Here is a 7327-nt window from a genome sequence, read left to right as displayed (position 1 = left end):
ATGTGACTTGTAAAATATCCAGGCATAGCTTAAGAGGTGGGGAAGAGTTCATAGAGTGAGGTGCTATGATGTCTAAGAAGGAAAAAGGGGTATTAGTACATAAAACCACATTTGGGTGGTTGGAACATAGCATTTGTAGTAACATGGCAACTGGCATAAGCTGCAGAAGGAAAACAGATGGCATTTGACCCACATTACCATTTTCACCAAATGTTAGCTGATTAAAGGGGACTTCTTAGTGCTATATCAAAGGGAAAAGCTAAGCCTATGTACTATAAGATCTGGAGGAGGCTGGTGCTTCCAGCCTCAGGATAAGCACTACTGATGGTTCAGTAAGAAGGAATTTACTCCCTCTGGGGCCTTTTTGAGAATACAAAGCACCCAGTATATATTCTATTTATCAAGATTATACAGCAAAATAAAGTCATCCTTCAGACATCCACAGATATATGTATCCAGCAGATGGAATATTGCCATCAGATAAACACACACAAGCAGAGGGAATCACCCAAAGCTATTTTTAGGGAAGAAGTGAAGTGACTCCATGGGCTTGCCAGATGGAGCTCCCTTATTACTCATGTGCTAGGTCAGGCTGTTGAAAATTAGTTATCCTGATGTATTTCTCATGGCCCTTGATACCCTATCATGATCTTAACCCCCCCTGCTCATGTAATTCCTCCTCTCTCCCTTCAACTGGACTCCAGAAGCTAGGCACACTGCTTGGCTGTGAATCTCTGCATCTGCTTCTATTACCTACTGGATAAAGATTCTATGATGACAATTAAGTCTGATTACAGGAGAAGGCCAGTTCAGGCACCCTTTCCACTATTGCTAGGAGTCTTAGCTGGGGTCATCCTTGTGGATTCCTGGGTGTTTCCCTAGCTGCTGATTTCTCCCTGACCCTGTAATGGCTCTATTATGATATCTCGTTCATTGTGCTTTCTCTCCTTTCCTCCCCAAATTTGACCACCCTGTCCCCTCATGTTCTTATCCTCCTTACCCTCCCTTCTTCCTCCCCTACCCCCACTTTACCCAGGAGATCTTACGTTTTTCCCCTTCCTTGGGTGATCCATGTGTGTTCCTCTTAATGTCTTCCCTGTTCCGTAGCTTCTCCGGCACAGTAGGTTGTAGCCTGGTTGTCCTTTGCTTTACATCTAATATCTACTTCTTAATGAATGCATACCATGTTTGTCTTTCTGGATCGGGGTTACTTTACTCAGGGTGATTTTTTTCTAGTTCTATCCATTTGCCTGCAAATTTCATGATTTTTTTTAACCAATGAGTAATACTCCATTGTATAAATTTACCACATTTTCTTTATCCATTCTTTGATTGTGAGGCATCTAGGTTGTTTCCAGGTTCTGGCTATTACAAATACTGCTGCTATGCATGTAGTTGAGCAAGTTTCCTTGTGGTGTGATTGTGGTGTATTCCTTAAACTTCACTTTGCAAAGAATTGCTACAAATTCAGAAATATAAGGCTGTTTAAAATATTGAGAATAAGTCACAGTTGCATGCTCAGCCCCAAAGAAAATATTTATATTACCTTCTCTGTGTTTGGACCCTGATGGGTGACCTAAGGTGCCCGTGGTGTTATCTGTCTGCCTTGAGATTAGGCATTCACTTCCCTCCTTCTGCCTAGGCCTGTATGCAAGAATGCAAATTATGCCCCCATTGCTGGAGAGCTTGGGGGCAAAAACCTTGACCTGAGTAAACTCCCACTGTGGCTGTTGTTGGTATATAAGTCTTCTCCCCTTTGAAAATAAATGGCATTCTCCTTGCAAGAATGACCCCTTGTCTTGTCTTTATTCTAACCCTCAGATTCCCTCACCTGAACCTGTGAAATGTTGTAGCACTGGCCATTACTACACATCTGAGGCTCAGAAACCTCACAGGAAAGGAGGCAGAAACAATGCTAAACAATGCGATGAAAGACAGAAAGAAGGGGCATAATACAGTCAATGAAGTAATGGCCTACATCAGCTGTGGCTGACTGCAATGGACCTATACAAGAATGACTGGGCCTATTAACAGTCAAACATTGATTGTGGAGTTACTTACAGGCCCTAAGCTCCCTTAATGAGCCATTTGTTCCAGCAAACTATTGGGGAAGGACTTCATTGTCTTCATTTGTGCAACCACTGAATAACCTACAGGCACAGGCACACATAATCACTTCCCTATTTGGAATGAGGAAACAGTTACATAATGTGGTGAATCCCAAATTGTTTTGCCCACAATATGCCTATAAATGAATAAACTGAATGAGACTCATCACAATTCGCAGATAATTTCCACCCTAAAACAAATAAAAGCTTCCTGGACAGAACAACATGTGACACTACTTTTAGAACGCCATCCACTCTTAGGAGTCTTTCAAAAATTTTCTGGATCCTTTCTGAATTCCTAGGATGCTAGGAGTTATAGACCCTTGGGTCTCACTTATCTGTCTCACTCATGGGAAACTGTGTCATTGTCTATACTTCTAAGCTCCTCTCTGGGGTGCCTTTTGGAAAATCCCTGACTTTTGTCTCATCTACATTTGCAGTCTGATCTGGCCCAAATACTCCTTAGATATTGCTTTCTGGTCTGCTTTCTTCCACCTGCAACAAATCTGCTTTCTTATTCCCTAATGACTTTGCCTTCAAATCAATACCAACAATTGTAAGATCCAGGCAGGTAACTTGGATCTACCTCTAACATTACCTTGCCAAATCCAAGAAGTACCAGATAGACCAACAGATCCTGGACAGCAAAGTGAAATAGCCAGCTATTCCTGGACTTAGACAGTACCCCAGCTTTTTCAGAAATTATGACACCTCCAGGTCAGCAAGAAGCAGTCTCAAGAACATGGCATCCTTATCTCTACCTCACCTGCTACTGCTTTCTAAAAAAGGGGGAGGAATGTTAGTGTTCAGGCATCTGTACTGGCCTGCCCTTAGGGTTCTGACAGGATGTGTCTTTAGCTGCAGTCACTAAGAGCACCTCCTGTGCACATTCACTGTGTTCCCTTTTAAAAGGTGGGCCTTGCCCACATCCCGTCTCTTTGCTCTCTCATCTCTTTCTCTCCATCTCTTTTCCCCTCTATTTTCCCTATTTCTCTTTTATGGCATCTCTCTCTCTCTCTCTCTCTCTCTCTCTCTCTCTCTCTCTCTCTCACCATTTTTAAACAATGACACAGTCCAACTTCAAAAGTTCCCATAGTCTGTAACAGTCTCCAACTTGTCTTAAAGTTCAAAGTCTCTTCTGAGATTCATAAACTCTCTTAACTGTAATTCCCCTATAAAAATCAAATTCAAAAAGCAGATCACATACTTTCAACATACAATAGCACAGGATATACACTAGCATTCCAAAATGCAGGGAAGAGAACATAGTGAGGAAATACCGGACAAAAGAAAGACCAAAAAACCAGCTGGAAGAACTCCATACTCTGCAGCTCCATGTCTGATGTCAAAACACACCAGATCTCCAACATTGTTCTTTCAGATTTGTTGATTGCAACACACTTCTTTCTCTTGAGATGGTTCCATTTCCTGTTAGCAGCTCTCCATGGTGGGTATCCCACAACTCTGGTGTCCCTAACATGTTGGGGTCTCCAAGACAATTCAGTCTTCAACTTCACAGCATCATGCAATAGCCTCACCCCTGACATATGCCTGGCCTCAGTGGCTTTATTACATGGCCTTTTCTTCTACCCTTAAATCTAAAGCCAGAACCACATAGCCAAGCTGTTAAGTTCTGCTGCTCAATGGGGCTGGAACATGTCCCCCTTGTTTAATTACATCTTTACCAACTTTCTGTTTTCCTTTGCTGCCTAAACTAGGCTGTCATTGAACTTGCTCTGTAGACCAGACTGACCTCAAACTCAGAGATCTGCTAGCCTCTGCCTTTCCAGTATATGGATTGAAAGTGTATCCTACCGCACCCAGCTCTAAGCTTTCTTTCATCCTTTTCACAAGTTGGTAACTTAGGTTGGTGGTCACCCTGATGTCACCACTCCCTTTATTACATGTCTTAGTCTATTTATCTCCTTGATCATAGGATTAGTTTCATTCCATTTCCTGCTGTTCTTTTTCTCCTCAAAATTTACTTAGTATAATTTATCATGTTCAACTTGCTCCTTTCATTATAAATCTTCATTGGAGTTACCTCTAAAAACCACATGACAGAATCACTACTAGGCTGTTTTGAGATTTCTTCTGCCAATGGAATTAATCCAAAACTCCTCCCATTAGCCTCAGACAGATTCTTAAGACAAGAGCAAAGGGCGGCCACTTTCTTCACCAAAATATCACAAGAATGATCTCTAGGCAACCTACAAAAATTCTTCTCTGAAACCTATTGAGTGAGCCTCAGACAGTTCAAATAATGCCTAGCACCTCTGTCTTCCATGTTCCTACTTATATGGTTCATTAAGCAGTGCTAAAGCATTCCACTGCTTTCATAATCCAAAGTACCAAAGTCCAATTTCCTCTGAAACAAACATGGTCAAGCATATCACAGCAATTCCCCAGTCCCTGGTGCCAACTTTTGTCTTAGGGTTTTCATTGCTGCAAAGAGACACCATGACTATAGCAACTCTTATAAAGGAAAACATTTAATTAAGGGGGCTCACATTTTCAGAGGTTCAGTCCATTATCATTATGATGGAGAGCATGGTGGCATGCAGGCTGATGTAGTGCTGGAGCTGAGAGTGCTATGTCCTGCAGGTAACATGAAGTCAACTGACAGTCACACTGATGAAGCTTGAGCAAAAGAGACCACAGAGCCCACACACAGTGACACACTTCTTCCAACAAGGTCACACTTCCTAATAGTGCTAGTCCTTTGGTAGTCATTTTCCTTCAGATCACCACAGAAAAAAATAAGATAGTCCATGATAGAGTCAAATTTTAAAAATATCTAACTATAAATTCAACCATACAAAAGATACTAAAAGTAAAACTCCAACCAGAGGAGGTTAACTACAAAAAATAACATGAAAACAAAAATAAATAATCTTAGAATAGGAAATCAACACAAACACATAGACACACACACACACACACACACACACAGAGAGAGAGAGAGAGAGAGAGAGAGAGAGAGAGAGAGAGAGAGAGAGAGAGCATCACAATCACCATCACAAATAACAGCAAAAAAATAACAGGAATCAATAATCTTTGGTCAATGATATCTCTCAAAATTGATTTCTCAATTCTACACACACTAACATAATGGATATGAAAACTGGATCCATCCTTCTGCTGAATCAAAGGAAAAAAAATCAATGTCAAGGATGGACATCACTTCAGGGTGAAGATTAAAAAAATCATATTTCAAACAAATGGTCTTAAGAATCAAGCAGGGGCAGCCATTTTAGTACCTAGCAAAGTAGACTTCAAATCAAAACTAATAAAAGGAGAAGGGAAGGACACTACATATTCATCAAAGGAAAAATCCACTGAGATTGCATTTCAGTTCCTAACATCTATGCTCCAAGCACAAGGGAACCCAAGTGTGTAAAATAAGTATTATTACAGCTTAAATCATATATTGATCCTCATACACTGATAATGGAAGACTTCAATACCCCACTCTCAACATTGGGCAGGTCATCTAGACAAAAACTAAACAGAGAAATACTGGAGCTAACAGGCTCTAACAAAATAGACATAATATATATTTACAGAATACTTCATCAAAACAGAATATAATATACCTTCTTTTCTGTACCTCATGGCACTTTCTCCAAAACTGACCAAATTCTCAGAATCAAAACAAGTCTAAATATACAAGAAAATTGACATTATTCCTTGCACCCTATCAAACCACCACTGATTAAATCTGGATATCAGAAAAAAAAAAAAAAGAAGAAGAAACCTGCCAACTCATGGGACAACTAACTATATACTGGATGAAAAACAGGTTAAAATAGAAATATAGAAAGACATTAAATCTTTCTAGAATTCAATGAAAATGGATACACAACATATCCAAACTTATGAGACACAATAAAAATGACGCTCAGAGGAAAATTCACAGCACTAAGTATCTACATAAAAAATGGAGAGATCTAATACTAGCAACTTAAGAGCACTCCTGAAAGCTCTACAAAAATGGAAGTGTTCACACCCAAGAAGAGTAGATGGTAATAAACAACCAAACTAAAGATTGAAATCAATAAAAATAGAAGCAAAGACAATAGCACATACAAATGATGAAACAAAGTGTTGGTTCTTTAAGAAAATCAACAAGATAGACAAACTCTTATCCAAACTAATTAAAATGTAGAGAGAGAATATCCAAATTGACAAAATCAAAAATGAAAAGTGGGACATAACAACAGACAACTAGGAAGTCCAAAGAATCATAAGAATCATAAGGAACCCCTGTATTCCACAAAATTGGAAAATCTCAAAGAAATATATAATTTTCTTGATAGGTATCACTTACCAAAGTTGAATCAAGATCAGATAAACAATTTAAATAGACCTTTAGTGAAATAGAAGCTGTCATTAAAAGTCTCCCAACCAAAAAATAACCCATGTGGGATGGTTTTAGCACAGAATTCTATCACACATTCAAAGAAGAGTTAACACCAGTACTTTTCAAATTATTCCACAAAATAAAATTAGAGGGAGTGTTGCTAAGTTTAGTTTATGAGTTCACACAGTTACCCTAACACCAAAACCACATAAAGACTCAACAAAGAAAGAGAATTACATACTAATTCTCTTTATGAACATAGATGCAAAAATACTCAATAAAATACTTGCAAATCAAATCCAAGAACACATTAAAAAGATCATTCACCATGATCAAGTAGTCTTCATTTCTGAGATTCAGGGATGATTCAATATAAAAAGTCTGTAAATGTAAACCACACTATAAACACACTGAAAGCCAACAAGAACATGACCATCAAATTAGATGCATAAAAGTCCTTTGACAAACTCCAACACCCTTCATGATAAAAGCACTGGAGAAGGTGGAGATACAAGTGACATATCTAAACATCATGAAGGCAATTTACAACAAGCCTATAGCCAACATCAAATTAAATGTAGAGAAACTCATAGCAGTTCCACTAAAATCAAGAACAATACAATGTCATCCACACTCTCCATACCTATTCAATATAGTACTTGAAGTCTTAGCTAGAGAAATAAGACAACAGAAATAGATCAAGGTGATGAAATTAGAAAGGAAGAAGAAAAAAAATTATCATTATTTTCTGATGGGGGATGTCCTTCTTATGCTGTGAATATATGTTTCTCTTATTGGTTGATGAATAAAGCTGTTTTGGCCAATGGATACATAGGATGAAGCCACACAGGAAGTA

This window comes from Cricetulus griseus, chromosome 4 (assembly GCF_003668045.3).
Source record: "Cricetulus griseus strain 17A/GY chromosome 4, alternate assembly CriGri-PICRH-1.0, whole genome shotgun sequence".
Taxonomy (NCBI): Eukaryota; Metazoa; Chordata; class Mammalia; order Rodentia; family Cricetidae; genus Cricetulus; species Cricetulus griseus.
Note: the sequence above shows the minus strand (reverse complement) of the source record.